This window comes from Ictalurus punctatus, chromosome 24 (genome assembly GCF_001660625.3).
Source record: "Ictalurus punctatus breed USDA103 chromosome 24, Coco_2.0, whole genome shotgun sequence".
Classification (NCBI taxonomy): domain Eukaryota; kingdom Metazoa; phylum Chordata; class Actinopteri; order Siluriformes; family Ictaluridae; genus Ictalurus; species Ictalurus punctatus.
The window spans coordinates 10,516,090-10,533,723 of NC_030439.2; positions in this window are offsets into that span (position 1 = coordinate 10,516,090).

Below are 17,634 nucleotides of genomic sequence, written 5' to 3' on the forward strand. Positions count from 1 at the left end.
ATGTACCTTTTTTTGCACACACTTGGCCTCATTGATCAATTTTCTAGTAAATTTGTCTGTAAATGTTTTCATAGAAACAAAAACAATTTCTCCAGAAGTTTGTAGTAACTCATGGCCAGTTACATGATTTGAAGCCTTGATCAGTCAAGGGTTACATTAGTGAGTAAATTTAACAAGATTTTCATGAATACCAAATTTCTTGTGTAAATTTGATATTTTCTGACTTGATAAATAAGGTCTTTGACCAAGCTTATGTAACTTAGAAACAGGAGTAATTATCTAAATATTGACTGTGGAGTTAGAGTTGATGGAAAATGCAAGAGATACTAGAGTATGTGATCATATTTATTAGCATCGATTTATTTATTTTTACAGTATTTTTACTGCTCCAGGCAGCAGTTTGAAGAAAAGGTTTTAGACAGTAGCTTAAAGATGTTCTATAAGATGGCTACAGTCTCTATTGTACTTTAGTTCTCACCTCCATTTCCTCCAAGGATTATTACTGAGACCGTACTGAAAACTGAGGCTCCTCTGATGTGTAAGGAGAACTAAATACAGGCTCAGCAATTGTTCAGAAATATAACTGTTCAGGTTAGGAATGTATCAAGCAGCTTGAGTTGCTCGTATAATGCCAAGAGCACTATTAAGGGTGCCAATCTAGAAAGTCTGTAGAGATGCCACAAGATCAGCAGCATTAAAATAGACCACTGTAAGACCACGCTCCAAAAAATGCCAAGTGAAGGCTATAAAGAGGAAATGTAACTTTAGAGTTTTCATGTTCTTGGTCAATCTGTTCTGTTTCATCTTCTTTAGTGTCAGTCTGACTCAATGAGGATTGAGCCCATTTGAAAAGAACTGTTGCCTTTCATTTCTTTCTGCGAAAGAAGCAGACTTTTTATTTTATTTTACCACCTTCAGCAGCAGCAGTGTGACAAAATGAAATCAACTACATTTGTAAAGTCTCTCACATACACACCTGCTTGGGTTTTTCAAGGAACTATGACAAATACAAAAAGAATCTCAACTTTTCTGTCCTTAATGACGATGATGGTACAAAGACGTTTATTAGGCATCTGTGATGTCTAATTGCATAGGTCCAACACATTACCTATTCTTTTGAAAAATCACTCTTCTTGTAGCTTATTACCTCACATGCACCACAATCTGCACTGCCACTGCTGTGTCCTTTCCCAGGTCAAAATCTCAGAGATAACATGACATTTAGACATTAGCCAGATTCAGTTTTTGGGCTCAGGTGCATCCTGCTCATCTGGCAGTGAGAAATCTTTAGAGATTGGCACAGCGTGTTTGCTTGGAGTATAATTAGCCAACACTTTGTTTTTTCCCCCCTTTTTAATCGTTAGAAATAGAAATAGTATCCTGTCATCCAGCATCCTACTTGAATTATTTTATAATTAACAGCCTTTGTGTAAATGCCTAAATGTGTAGCATGTATGTTGCTCACTGCTCTTGTATTGTGCTGAATGTCCTTCTAACCTTACTATTAGATTAGTTGCAGTATTAAATTCTCTAAATGAACAATGCAAGCTTTTATTTTCTGTAAGCACTCCGTCATTCTGCTCTATCTGGAATAAGCACAATTTACCTAATGGAAAGAAAGTCAAGGACAAGGTCATTGGTAGTCACAGTTTCTTAGATAGTCATCCATTCAATCCATTTTGCTTATTGTAACTTATTGAGCGTCATATAGATAATCAGATATAAAATCACTAAAGCAAGAAGTTTTAAAAGTTTACAGGGAACAAATCTCAGGGGACACACATATTTAGAGGAGGAGTGTTGATTATATGACAGCTATCATCTTGCCATCCTTCTGTACAGTTTCTACAGTTTCTGTATATCCTTCTCTTCTCTAATATTGTTGAACAGCCTGTTGATCAGCCTCACATTTATCAGCCTCACGTTTAACAACAGTAACACCTATAATGTCACCAGGCTCGATCATCTCATTTTTTTCTGACTGCATCAGTTTAAAGAGAAATACCTATTATGCTTTAGAAAGAGCAAATAGATCTCCTCTTCTAACACCAATGAAAGAAAAATACCTGTAAAAACATGCTATAAAAAGCAATATGTGATATCTTCTTTAAAAAAAAAAATAATACACACACATTTTGAGTAATATTAGAGGAATTTTTCAAATAGAAAAGTCCACTTAAAAGTATTTAAATGATGCAAGTCCATGAAACAGAGTCAGCTTAACAACAGAGCAACATGGTTCATTATTCATTTATTGGCACTATATATTTCATATATTTCCATTGATATTTTAAATTTTTTTAGTACACCTGGGTGACTAGAAACAGGAAATTGCTCAACCATGACTTCCTGTTTCACAGGGGTATAAATATGAACACACAGGCCAAATTCCCTTAGTCATTCATAACAATGGGTAACACCAATGAATATGGCTGTGATGTGCGGCAAAAAGGATGTTGAGCTTCACAGAATGAGAAGTAGCTATAAGAAAATAGCACAAGCATTAAAAATGCCCATTTCCACCATCAGGGCAATAAGTAAGAAATTCCAGTCAACTGGAAATGTGATGAATAAACCTGGAAGAGGACGGGCATCTAAATTGTCTCAACACACTGTGAAGAGGATGGTTCGAGTTTTTTTTTTTTTTTACAGCATGCGGTTTGTACAAATGTGCAACATATGAGGGTTTTGGTTGTCAGTTTTAGTTTGCTGCAATTCAATTCTAGTTAAAATGTCAGGCAATTAAAATGAATAGCTGGTCATAGCTGACAGTATTGTCACAAGCTGTATTAATGTTTCCTACCTAACTGTGAAAGACTACAACATTCATCTCCAAGTAATCTGAATCCAGACTGGGTGTCAGAGCACACCAACAGGAAGATTTCATACTAGTAATTCTGTGCTTCTGTACAGGAAGAGAAGGAAGACTGACACATCTCTTCAGACCTCCATCAGGTAAACAGATAGCATTGGGTTTATTCATTATTATTTTAATGCAATTAAATATCCATTAGCCTTTCTGACACAGAAATCTGAGTGCATCATTGGTATTATTGTTTATGCCTTATTAGCATGTGCATGGTTGCGAGCTTAATTAGGAAGCTTGGATTTACTCATTTAGGAATCTCTTAATTAGGAAGCTTGCATTCATTTGAAACCTCGATAAACATGATAAACATTTTTCTATAGAAAGTGTAAACCTCCATATATAACTGTACTGAGAATCCTATATATTAGACCTAATGCATTTGGAAACTAGTAGTGGTGTCCATTAATTCAGCTTAATAAGCATCTTTGTGCCTCAGCTCTCATTTCCCTCCAGGTCGAGTCTTACTGTAGGAGGATCTAATGCAGGGGGAATTTTATTTCTCATTAGCAGACAATGTATATATCAGAATATATGTGTTCTGCGGTGACTAATAGGAGTTGTACATGGCTCCACTGGAACCAAACAGCCTGAACACCGCTTTTAATGAAGAGAGATACTGGCAGATGTGTAGTCATACAGAGAGGTTTATGTCTGCATGAGCTTGTTATGATGCAAAACAATGCAGTTTATGGCAGTATTGTTTACATTATTCAATACTTATTAGAAGCAACTTGACAGAAATTAATTTGAGGGTTCAAATGTACACCATGCAAAATTTTTACATTAACAATGGTTTTTGAATGGAAAAAAGCCTAAATTTTACAATGAAAAAGGGAATGTGATGTATCCCACAACAGGACACCAATCCACTCAAGGCAAAATCAACAGAAAAAAAAATATTATAAAGAAGAATCAAAAAGCTGCTCAGATCACACAAAATAGGTTGGAGGCATTTATAAAGAAACTATACCCTATTTGTCATTTATGACAATGAAGGATCTTCTACATCTAAACATAATTCACACTAAATGTCTTCTTGCTCTAAATTACATTCTTGCCATTTTCATTTTGCCCTAAGTGTGCACACACTTTTGCATTTGACTGTATTTGTTTCATATATCACACTTAGAGAGGATGAAAGTATTTAAAGGTTGCCTCTCCATACTACTCAAGTATTAAATGCAAAATAGTTCTGGATAGTCTTGTTTATATGGTGGGTTCTTGTGTAAAACATCGTGTATTCAGGAAGGACAGATATTGTCCAAGGTTTTTGGATTGAGATGTACTGTTATCCCCAAGCCTTCCTGGATTGGGTCAAATGGCTGAATTACATCTTCCTATCCAGGAAATTAAAAGCTGCTAGCCTTGCATTAACAACAAGCAAGGGTTTTTATTTCATTTATTTGGAAGAGCAAAGAACAAGCTGTAGATTGAAATTGGATGGCAGAAGATTTCCTGCCTACAATTAAAAATATGAACACACCTTTAGAGGTAGTGCTAAGCTAACAAAATATGAGTTTCTTGGATCTCTCCTGTTTTCTCATATATTTATACTGGGTGTATTTAAAAAAATAAATAAAAATAGGTATAATGTATCATTGGGGTGGCTGGCATGAATGAGCTAGCAAGAATAAATCCTTCATGTCTTCCAAAACAAATAGACATCAATATAATGTTTCTTTTTGGAATCCACATCAAATTTCTTAACAAAGCTTAACAAATGCTGTAAACAAATGTCTTAATGCAGAGTAGTTGTGGACTTTTGTTGAGCCAAGCACAGCAGCACTACAAATGAAATAAAAAGTAAAAAAAAATACTGCTAACTTATTTCTTGACTAGACTGTAGACTCATTTAGACTGTCAGTGACAGTCATGTCAGGTGATTACACAGATAGTAGATTTTATCCTTCCATCTAGTATCATAACCAGTATCGACTGCTTTTCTTAACACAAAATAAATGTTACAATTATTGAGAAATGCTGTAGTATTTTCTGTACCATGTCTATTCTTTAATAGAATAATATCATTATTTTTCCACACCTACTTTATTCCAAGTCTGCATGCTTGCCATATGTGGACGCGAGACAACAATGGCCATGGCTGATACAAAATACACATGTACAACGATAACATTGATTATCTTGTTACAATGGCACCTGTCTAGTGCCCATGCTGACCCCTGTCCACAGCTAAAAGCACATACAATGGGTATGTGAGCATCAGAATGGTACCATAGAGCAATGTTAGAAGGTGGCCTGGTGTGACGAATCACATTTTCTTTTACATTATGTAGATGGCCGGGTGTGTGTGCGTGGCATACCTGGGGAAGAGACGGTACCAGGATGCACTATGGGATGAAGAGTGGCAAGTCAGTGGAGCCAGTGTGATGCTCTGTGCAATATTCTGCTGGGAAACCTTGGGTCCTGACATTCACGTGGATGTTACTTTGACACGTAGCACCTTCCTAAACACTGTTGCAGACCAAGTACAACCCTTCATGGCAACGGTATTCCCTAATGATAGTGGAATCTTTCAGCAGGATAGAGCTGAAAGAGGTGTTGACTCGGCCTCCAAGATCCCCAGATCTCAATCCGATCGAGCATCTGTGGGATGTGCTGGACAAACAAGACCGATCCATGGAGGCCTCACCTCGCAACTTACAGGACTTAAAGTGTCTGCTGATAATGTCTTGGTGCCAGATACCACAGCACACCTTCAGAGGTCACAGATCAGAGCTGTTTTGGAGGCACAAGGGGGACCTAAACAATATTAGGCAGGTGTTTAAAAAAAAACCTGATGAATGCTTGCCACCTTTTGGGAATAAACTCAATCACATCACTGCATCTTTGAACAACAAAGGCTCAACACTGCAGGGTGTCTCATCCAGCCACCTACCTTTGAACCACTTGCCCTTCTCCTTTATCCAGAGCACAGCCATGGACATTAAAATGGACATGTAAACGGCACAGAGGGACAAAGAGACACAGACAAATGGCTTTAGATTTAAAGCTACTGTATACTTATAGACCTAGTAGTAGGAAAATCCAAAGGATTTTCTCTGCTCAATGTTCTGTGAATTTTTAGTGTACAGGCTGGCAGTGACATGAACATTAATTCTTTTGAGTGATGGGATGCTATTTCATGTGGAAAATGATGATAAATTCAAAGGACTGAGCCAGTGAGCATTCACAGAGAGCATCACCAGAGGCTGCAGTATTTCCAGTAATTCTCAGAGCATGATTTAATGCAAAACAAAGGAACCTCATATTCAAATTGGGAGGAAAAATATGAAGGACAATAAATAAGCTGTTCTTTGTGCACCTCCTATACATGCTGCTGTTGACATAACAGATTGCTGTTAAGTGAGTAGCGTAATCATTCTGTAAACATGGTGGTAATTAAATTATGTGTGTGTGTTATGGGATGCTGCTGACAGCTGAGATGGAGAATGACTAGGACAACCCACGTACACAGAGAACTGCGATACCCAAAGAGAGGAAATGGAGGAATCATAAAATGTCAGACCACACCAGAATGGAGGTGTGGGATGAAAGCTTTTAGCGGGATGATACATGTCAATAATGAAGGGAGGAATGAGGTCAACATGGGGAGTGTGTTCCTGTAGGTGCACGAATGCTGAAGATTTGATGGCGGTGTGCCATGTGTGTGCTAACACACACATATACATACACACACACACACACACACACACACACACACACACACACACACACACACACACAGTTAGCCTTAGATGTTTAGATCTCTGATGTTCAGTGTCACTGTAATGTCAAGCAGTGCCATTCTAAAAATGACTCAATCCCTGTTCTCAAACACAGGGAGCTGTTTAAACAAAGGGAGTACAGAGAAAGGGGAATAGTATGATAGAAAGCACAGTCTAAAACACAAATAATAATTACTTGTTTTTCAAAATTTGAGGAGCGCTTGAAAGTATGTATGTGTGTATGCATGTATGTATGTATACATATTCATTCATACAGTACATACGTACATAAATACATACATACATACAATTTAATAAAGCGTACTTTTCATTTGTTAAAAACATGTTTAGTACTTAGGAGGCACGGTGGCTTAGTGGTTAGTATGTTTGCCTCGTACCTTTGCGGTTGGGAGTTCTTCTCTGTGAGTGTAAGTTCTCCCATGCTTCGGGGGTTTCCTCCGGGTATTCCAATTTCCTCCTCAGTCTATAGACAGGCTTGCTTTTCTCCCATAGACAACTATCTGGTCTTCATTTTGGCTTATCCTTGTGTCATGTCAGTCACATGTTCCAGTATTTTTGCTCACCTACAAATTGGGTGGTCTGAAACAGAATGTGCTATATTCTATGCTGTTTAACGCATACAAATGCCAGGAAATTAAAGCTGAAATTCTCCAGTCTCTTCTTATGTGCATCTTTTGATCTTAAACCCAAATGTCTTCAGTCTACAGAAAAAAAAAATTAATTGGCCTTGCCATTACAATAGTTTCAGAGGGGACTGTATTTAAATTTAGATCCCTAATGAGCAAGCCAGAGGCAAAAGTGGTAAGGAAAAACTCCCTGAGACAACATGAAAAAGAAGCCTTGAGAGGAACCAGACTCAAAAAGAGATTCCACCCTTTTCTGAGTCATTGAGCAGTAGGGGGCATGTCATCAGTCTACCTACCAACATGCTTTTCTGAGGTGGGAGAACACTGAAAAACTCCACACACAGAGCACAAAAGCACACTCATAAGAGGTCTGGCTACCCTATATTTCCTCTAGGTGTTTGTGTGTGTGTGTGTTTGTGTGTGTGTGTGTGTGTGTGTGTGTGTGTGTGTGTGTGTGTGTGATGCTCTTCAGTGGGTGGGAAGGCTGTATTTCCGGCCTTGTGCCCAGTGTATCCCAGGATAGGCTAGTACCACCATAACTTGAACCAGGATAGGATTCATACTGAGGATGAACAAATGAATAAATTATGTATATGAGGTCTATAAGTGACAACAATAACACATACTGCAATCATTATGCAAAACTTTGTACTGTTATCTGCTAAACCAAGTCTAAGGTCTATGAAGAATAGTTTCATTTAAATTACATAATGCAAGTAATTTATTAACCACCACTTGTCCAAAAAACAAACAAACCACAAAACAAAATCAGAGCTTCTTTATATTCAACATTACTACAGGCCTGCTTTAGATTCTCACGGACTGAATGTATGTTCGCAGTATGACTAATCAGCAAGAAAGAAGGCAATTGAGAAAATCATTGTATTGATGGAAGCCTTATTGCTGCTTGGTGTGCAATAAAATATGCACAGCATGAGAAGACTGGGACAGAATTGAATTTCGGTGATCACTGAGGCTCACCAAATCTCAACATATTCGTACATCTAAAATAAATATACACAGACATATCACAGACATTTCACAGAACACAGCTTTTCATATTCTATAGCACAGGTGATAAATAACATAGGTCTATGCATGAAAATATTGGCTCCATTTTCACATCACATTAGGTTGGCTCACTACACTTATTCTAGCACAATAAAGCAGTCTCTGTAATACCTCTGCTTCTGAAGACAGATAGACATTTCACGTGTAAATTTGTTTTATTGCATCCTGTGTTTACTCATGGAGAATGAAAAGTATGGGGTTGTAATGCGCTAAGCAAACACTATTTCAGTGAGGATAATCCTTCCAAAGCAGCTGTAATATTTCCAAAACCTGGCGTATTCTGTTTCCTATTGTCATGAAACCAAAGGTCTGTGAAGGTTATAGCCATCATAATGACCTTGATCATCCTAATCTAGGACTGTTTTGCAATCAGCTAGCAACCCTACCCATGCATCATTCTCATAATCATTCTTTTTTTAGCAGAACACGCCTTCATTTTAAAAAGGGGTGTCATGACAGCTGTATCCCTTAAAGGGCAAAGAGTTCTTAGACAGAATGAAACATATGCAAGGTAGTTTATTTGTATATTAATAAGGGAATGATAGTAGCTACAATGTAGGAACTCTCAGTGAAATGATATGGGTCAAACTTTACTATTTAATCTACAGCTGACTGTTTGTCAGCTGTAGATAAAAACCACAATTATTTATTAGCCAGATTGAACTGTTACATTGCTACAATTGCTGTTACATTACAATTGAGGAATAGAAATGAATTTGTCACTGTTTACATAAACTATAGGTTTTATGCCATAACATTATACTGTTAAATATTATATTATTGTGTATTTTAAATTATTACAGACTGTAGGATTTTTTCTTATGTTAAAAATAAAGAAAAACTGGAAAAAAAAGGAAATAAAATAATCAAACCCCAAAAGAAAACATAATTATTGAGTCGGTGGAGAAAGAAATACTTTATAATAAGATATTTCTGTGTTGTTGTGCATCACACCGATAATCCAGCTGTGCAGTATGTCAAGTTGAATTTGGTGGGAAATTTATATACATACATTATACACCAGCTCAGATGCATCAAATAGCATCATGCTCGAACTTCAGGACATCAGGCACAAAAGAAATCCGTGTTTGGCAGGAGCCACAGCCAGTCAGGAGAGAGAGAGGGAGAGAGAGAAAGAGAGAGAGAGAGGGAGAGACAGAGAGAGGGAGAGATAGAGAGAGGGAGAAAGAGCGAGAGAGAGCGGGGGTGGGGTTGGAGGAGCATGCCAGTGTAAACAGAGTAAACACAGCTGAAGGCATGAAAGAACCCAAAACCAAACTATAAGAAGAAAAGTTAGGACTGATGGAGTTTTTGTTCCTTCTCAAACAGATAAGGCGTATATTTGTTGTCTAATTTCCTGGGAGGCTAGTGAATGAGAGATGACAGACTTCTGTAATTCGGATCAATCACAAGTCACTAATACTTCTAAATGTTCAAATGTTACAAACTGTTTGCATATTTCCTCCAGTGAGATAATGAGAAATGATGTGACAATATGGCATATGGCGAAATGTTTTGAAAATCACTGGAGAAGTCAGTTCCACCAACACTGAGTATATAAAATGATCATAATGAGTTATTAAGAGTTTTAAGAATACAGACCCATGTTTATGTTTGCCTTACTTCTGCTTCACCTGCCCATATGCCAACACAAGCATGAATATGACAATGAGTGTTTTTAACATAATAAGGGGGGGGAAAAGGCAGAAATGCTGTGCATAGCCTTTTCATGAACAGCCTGTAATTGTTTCAGCATTCTGATTAAAACGTCACAGTCTAATTAAGTACGGATCAGTACTTGTTCTGTATCAGACTTAATTAATTAATAAATAAATTAATAATAATAATAATAATAATAATAATAATACCATAGCCATCATGTTTAAAGAACCATGAGCCAGACAAAACTGTCATACACTATCAATGCCATTGTATGAGGAGGAGAACGGGGTGGGGGTGGAATAATATTGGAAGTCTTTTAAACTAGCCTAGGAGTCTAAAATCTTACTGAATTGAAAGTAAAAGATGAACACTATACATTTCCGTCATTTAAATTGCCTGCCAATACTGTTGTTACTGCAGATACAGTAGCACACTCATCAATCGATAGCTGTCCTGCTATGTGTGCTTGAGATTGTAGCACTGCGGCAACAGGACCCCCTCCTTCCCTGGCTCTCTGTTAACACTTTATGATTGATTAGGAGTACAAGTATAAAACTGCCTGACAAAAGCAAATAAATTGAAATTATATGGTAATTGAAATGCCGTGAGTATGAGGAGAGGGCAAGCCACTTACATTCACGCTTATATTTAGGCATTTGACAGACACTGTTTATTCCTACAAATCAGCCAAATTTGATGCGGCTGCTACTATGTTTCTGTTTCAGGAATAAGGCCACATAGGTGTTGGAAATATGAATGAAAACGCCAGTGAAATAGCTACAAGATACTAAGTTCAGAGAAGCATCCACCGCCATCAATCCATAATCATGTTATTTTCATTCAGTAGGCTCCATGCTATTAACACCTGCATTGTGTATATATGAATATACAGTATATTGCTCATATGTTTTATTATGAAAATTGTTTTTGCATCTGTGATTTCTCAGAAGATGTAAATCCAGACTGGAGATAGAGGAACCGATACCATCTTTATATTTACAATAGCTTGAAACCCCGCTTGATTATAGTTTCAAATATTGCTTTTCACATATAAGCCAAGGTGAGACATCTGGGTGGCAAGGGAAGAGGAAGAGCACAGAGGACAAAGTTTCCATGGCAACAGCAAAAGGATGTGCATGCATGCATGTGTGCATAGAGAGTGTGAGTGTGAGAGTGTGTTTGTGTGTGTAACAGTATCCAAATGGCATTTTGAGCATTGATTAACAATTCTAAACCTGTATTTCTGGTTAGTTTGCATGGTACCAACCAGCCATAATGAAGCTCTGATGTGTTTTTTTTTTTTTTTTTTTTAAAGACAAAATGATGAAGACAGGGACAGAGAAAAATATGCATGAACATTTGTGAACGAGCAATGACATGAAAGAGCAAAGAACAAATCTGAAATGAAAGAAGAAGAAGAAGAAGAAGAAGAAGAAGAAGAAGAAGAAGAAAAAGAAGAAAAAGAAGGAAAATGCAGAGGAACCAAAGGGAAGAAAGATGACTGTTAAATAGAAGTAATTAAATGGTGGACATGATGAAAGACACTAGAAGATGGATAATAATACTGGGAAGAAAGTGAATGATGAGCAGAAGGAAATAAAAGGAAAAAACATAATTAAAGTAATTTATGTAAAATATACCTGGTGAAGTTGCCAGATTAATGATTTAAATAGCAATAATATAAATAGATTAGATTGTATTGCATTGAAGAGCTGAATTGCTGTAACACAGCTCCAGGGTTCCTGATTTGATCCTGAGGTCAGCTGACTGTCTGTATGGAGTTTGACATGTTCTCTCTATGTCTATGTGGGTTTACTCTGAGTACTGGTTTCCTCCTAAGGCATGCTTGTAGGTGGACTGGCTATGCTAAATTTTCCCTAGGTGTGAATGAATGTGTGAATGTGTGTGTATGGTGCCCTGTGATGACTGGTGCCTCATCCAGGGTAATTCCTTCCTCATGCCCTGATACCACTGTGACCCTGACCAGGTTTAAGCAAGGTTACTGGACATGGATGAATAAATAGCATAAACACACATTTATGCATTGTGTTGTAATTATGATTCATTATGAATACTTGAGAACTTGTGGTCATTATAATTGGGAGAATTCTACATTATATTTAATGGACTTTCAAAACTATATTCTAGATGGTCCCAATGGAATACACCTCAGAATGGTGTTATGACTGTTATGAGAAAAAACGGTTGAGATGCCTTAGCAAAAAATGTTGGCTTATGCCAACGTTTGTAAAATACAGTAAGACCAATGAATGGTGACAACAAAGCATGCAAATATTACAGCAATATATTTCCACTATAAAATGTTATAGTGCAACCCCAATTCCAAAAAATTTGGGACGCTGTGTAAAATGTAAATAAAAACAGAATGCAATGATTTGCAAATCTCACAAACCCATATGTTATTCACAACAGAACATAGAAATCATGTTTAAACTGAGGAAATGTACCATTTTAAGGAAAAAATAAGTTAATTTTGAATTTGATGGCCGCAACACGTCTCAAAAAAGTTGGGACGGGGACAACAAAAGGCTGGAAAATTAAGTGTTACTAAAAAGAAACAGCTGGAGGTTAACTGGCAACAGGTCAGTAACAGGATTGGATATAAAAAGAGTATCTTAGAGAAGCAGAGTCTTTCAGAAGTAAAGATGGGCAGAGGTTCACCAATCTGCAAAAAAACTGCATTTACAATTTGTGGACAACTGACCATCACACCTAACTGTAGGCCCAAATTGTTGCCACAAAGTTAGAAGCATCCAATTGTATTGAATGTCTTTGTAAGTCGTAGCATTACAATTTCCCTTCAGTTCCAAACCTCTTCCAGCATGACAATGCCCCTGACATGATTTGTCAAGGTTGGGGTGGAAGAATTCGAGTGGTCTGCTCAGAGCCCTGACCTCAACCCCACTGAACACCTTTGGCATAAATTGGAACACCAACTGCACCCCACGATCCTCAACCAACATCAGTGCCTGACCTCACTAATGCTCTCATGGCTGAATGAACACAAATCCCCACAGCCACGCTCCCAAACCTAGTGGAAAGCCTTCCCAGAAGAGTGAAGGTTATTATAACAGCAAAGAGTTATATAAATAAATAATAAATATGGAATGGGATGTTCAAAAAAACATATCGGTGTGATGGTGCAGTGTCCACAAACCTTTGGCCATGCAGTAACATATATAATGGGTTATGAATTAAAAAAGAATGTTGTGAATTTCGACATCAATGTGTTTATTAGTTGATGATATTGAGTATTGTTGTTGAATTCTTTCTTCATGAATGCGATAGGGATACATATAATAAAAGCTATTCTTAGATTGCTGGTATATTTGAGGGGGGAAAAGAATGCCCTAAATAATCCAGAAACCATTACGATTGGGAAGGTCAGAGTGATCGTGTGAGCAGTCAATTCTGAAGCACATGTACAGCTTGATTAACTAGCAGCCCCCTGCATGGATTCATCTTCACCAAGTTATTTCCAACATTTATTGGCATGAAATCATTATCTCTGCAATAACCATTCAACAAGAGTCCAGCATTAATACAGACCCGGGGAAATTAGCAGTACACCATAAACTCTTTAGTCTTTAGATTAATTGTCTAAGAGAGTTCGCCCTGATTTTAAAATGATGTGCAGAAGTGGTTTTATTTCTAACAGTGGTCACTTTCTCTGTTCATTCTTTGTGAGTGATGCAGTTGGGCTCTTATCACATGGCAAAGTGGGGTGTGATTTAGTGCTCATAATCCACGCAAGCATCAATTTACAGAAAATTGAAAAATATGAAGAAGAAGAATGGCGGTGAAATCCAGTAATGTGACTATGGATAAAAGGGTAAAGAATATTTAGTGTTCTGTGTGAGAGTGTGTAGGAGTGTGCAAAAGAGGAAAGGAAAGAAATTTAGTAATCATGCAGACTTACAACATATTTTGCTCTTTGTTTTTATTTGGTATTATGCACTGTGAAATTAGAGCACATAAGGAAAACCAGAAAGCAGAGACAATGCCAACGCCATAATCACCAAAATCACCATAATCAAGAAACCAAGCAGATAAACTTCAGAGATTCAGAATTCTTATTACATGAGATATTTGACATATATTTCAGAATGCATCTGGACAGTACCATCTCTTGAAGCACAGGCTCACCATATGATAGTATGTCATTATTTTAAGAAAAATAATACAAAACAATTTTTACCTTACCATATAATTAGACATACACTCCTGGGCAAGCCCAAAATCGCAAAATATTACGCTTTTAATGGTTAAATAAGTCATTGATCAGGAAATTAACAAGAATTATTAACAAAAATTAAACAAACTGATAAAGTAACTTATTATGAGAGCTTTTCCCTTTAATTCTTCTTTTTTTTTGTCAAACCTTGTGGGTAAACTTGCAGAGAGATTTTTATTTATTTCATTTTAGTTTAATTTTGTTCACCCAGACATGTTAGTTTGAATTTTACACCAAACATTTAATAAGGTTTTCCCCTTTGTGTACAAAAATAATTTTGTGAATTTCCCTGCTTCTAGCTTTTCCCCAAACAGATCACTGCAGCAAAAAATAAACGAGTAAAAGGTGACACAGGAGGTCTCAGGAGTGCATTTGTTTAATTCTCGCTCATTTTCTGACCAATGATTTGTTGTTAAGACCATTAAAAGCATAATATTTTACCATTTTGGGTTTGGCCCATTTTTTGTGTATATGGATGTACACATAATGCAGATAATGCAGTGAAAGAGGAAGACTCCTTAGCTGAGGTGCCTTCTTTATAGATCTGAACTCTGGCACGTGCCACCCTGATGAATATGTCTCTGTAACCGTGCCAGCTAGACAACTCTAGAAAACAGACTCTGAACATTACTGAGATTGATGACCCCCATACTCTTCACACATCTCATTTTATAATCAGGTCGAATTAAAATATGCTATTCTGAATAATGTAAAAAGGCCTGAAAAAAAGGATGAGAAATGGTGAAATCTTGTACCACGATTTCATTACCATCTGAAAACATTTTCGTTTGGAATGGGCTGGAAAAATGCATTTAAACAATTTGTAAGCAGAAACATGAAACTTTAAATCTGCTTGGTTCCTTATTATATCGCTCAATTGTTTTCTCATCCCACAGCACTAGTGTCTAACTCTCTTTTTCTTTTTGGTTGGAGACATCTTAGTCTCAATATGTTTAAAGCTTTGGAGTTTAGTTTAAAAGGACATAAAAGAAAAAGAAAGCAATCATTAAACTACAAATCTTTCCTTATTTGGTTCTAGCCTGCTAGCTCTCTACATTTTTAATTTTTTTTACATTTTCATAACCGGTGGGTCAAAAGTGAAATAATTATGGAATTAATTTACTGAAATATAATTTCTGCATTTGGGTTTGGTAAACGGAAATTATGATGAGAATACTCTCAATGTCTCAGGCAGACTATGAATAATAAATTATCCCTTTTAAATAATCCTGTGCTTTTGAAATGTCTTATTTTCTTTGACCCACAGTTTGTCTCATATTTCCTAACAAACATTTTCACATGCCCCTTCCACTGTAATAAAAATAGAAATCAAAAGGGAAGGAAAAATAAAAATAACAATAATAACAATAATTATAATATTAACACTTTGAAAAAAAAAAAATCCTGACTCATTTTTCCTTGAGCTACAGGAAGTGCAGCTTTTTGGGAAAATGGTCGAAAAAGAAGTAAGTTCTACAAAAAGAACACTGTATTTCAAAAAAGAGAAACCTATCAGTCTACCGCTGGAGAAATCTTGCTCTACAGACAAAATTCAAACAAATATCTCCCTTGTTAGACATATTTTGGTATCATATTTGCTTCTTCAGAAACATGGACTGGAGTAAAGTGGAGACTGTTCAAGCTGCAGTAATCATGGATAAACCTTGTAAGACTCATCATGGTTGTGTAGGCAAATCTTTAGCACAGTAGAGCATCTTTAGGAAAGCAGGTGTTCTTCTTTCAATCAGTGAAAGTGTTGGCCAGATTTCAAAATGTTATCTGACCCTAATGAATTTACTACTAAACGTTTAGACCTTAGCCTTCTTGTAAAGCTTTTCAAAAGATATCAGTCACTTTCCTGATAGTTCACCATAAAACAGTCAAATTCTTTGGTTCCATTTATATGTTACTGTAAAAACATAGAATTCCCCTTGAAGCTGTTTTGTAAGGTGATCTTATGAAATATGACCATTACTGGGCCAAGGTTTAGCCAACTGTTATCCAATCACAGAGAACACACTTATACGTACATACCACATACATGCATGATTCTGTGCTTTGGAGTGTTACAAAAGATAAAGTCTATAAATGTTAAAATAGGTACAAGTTATTTGGTTACATTATTATTAGTCTACTTATTTGGCAATTTCATTTCTGTCATAAAATGAAGACACAACTTCTTCTCCAATATCAACATAGAAAATCTCCTTGAAAATATATCCCATTTTCATTTTGGTTATTCTTTAAAAATGTATATTAAAAAACGGTGACAGTTCCGTGTCAGTCAAGGAAGTCTGAATGAGGATGTCACTGGCAACTGACAGACTGTCAATCAAGGCTTATTCACACATCCTCATAAAGGCAAAAAAAATGTTATGAAGCTTTTGGTTTGCTTCAATTAAAGCACTTTCATGATAACTTCCTTTCGTAACAGGAACTTAAACACAATGATGTATATTTATCTCTTATCTTAAGGTCGGATGAGCAAAACAAAACAAAAACCATTTTCATTTTTTACATCTTTGGGTATCATAAAGTATGGTTTTCATATCAAAAGCTTTTTTGGAATCTGGTGCCATGCCCATTTGTCCTGAGAGGAGAGCATATCAAGGTCCTACATCCTCTAAGTGAGCTCAAAACCTTGTCAGCTGTTACCTCACCACCTCCGTGTTCCCATGGCTACCGATTTGGCATCTAAAAAGCCGACCTTCTGGCTTGGTTTGCAATCTATTAAGTTTCAGGTCAGCTTTGGTGCACATCCTGTAGTCTCCAGGCAGCATGTTTCAGAAGGATAGGGTTGAGATGAGTCAAGCTTTTGGTTTTGCAGCATTAAGAAGTGGTACTCCACAGGAAGGCCAAAACTTAATTTCCCACTAGGCGAAAGGTAATGAATAAGGTCCTTACTTTCCACGAAGCACTCTTCAGCTGAAATCTCTTCAGTTGAGTTGAAGCACTTTGGAATGAGACTCCTGTCTGTGTTTACTTTATCTCTTTTTGTCTTTTTCTTTGGAGGTTAGTACAAAGAGACAGGAATCCTTCATCAACTTTTGAATTTGGCAGGATCCAAGTCACTCTTGGTGCAATGTGACTTTAAACACAGTGCAGAGTGAAGGCAAAAGAAAATGTAAGAAAGCGTTTGTTCTTCTGTTCCATCACTGGTAGATTTTGTGCTCATTTCAAATGCAGTGAGACAATCAGTCGCTTTGGTCCACTAAGGCGAAATTTTGCGTTAAAAGCAGCAACGATGTGGAATCAAACCAGGGTCACACTCTTCATGGCAGTAACCAGGTGGGCACTGGAGGGTCACTGGAGCAGGCACTGGCATGGGCACTGGCATTGGCACACAGAGAAAATGAGATGGGGCAGCTCATAAATGAAACTTCTGAGAGTGAGAGTGCTAACTGG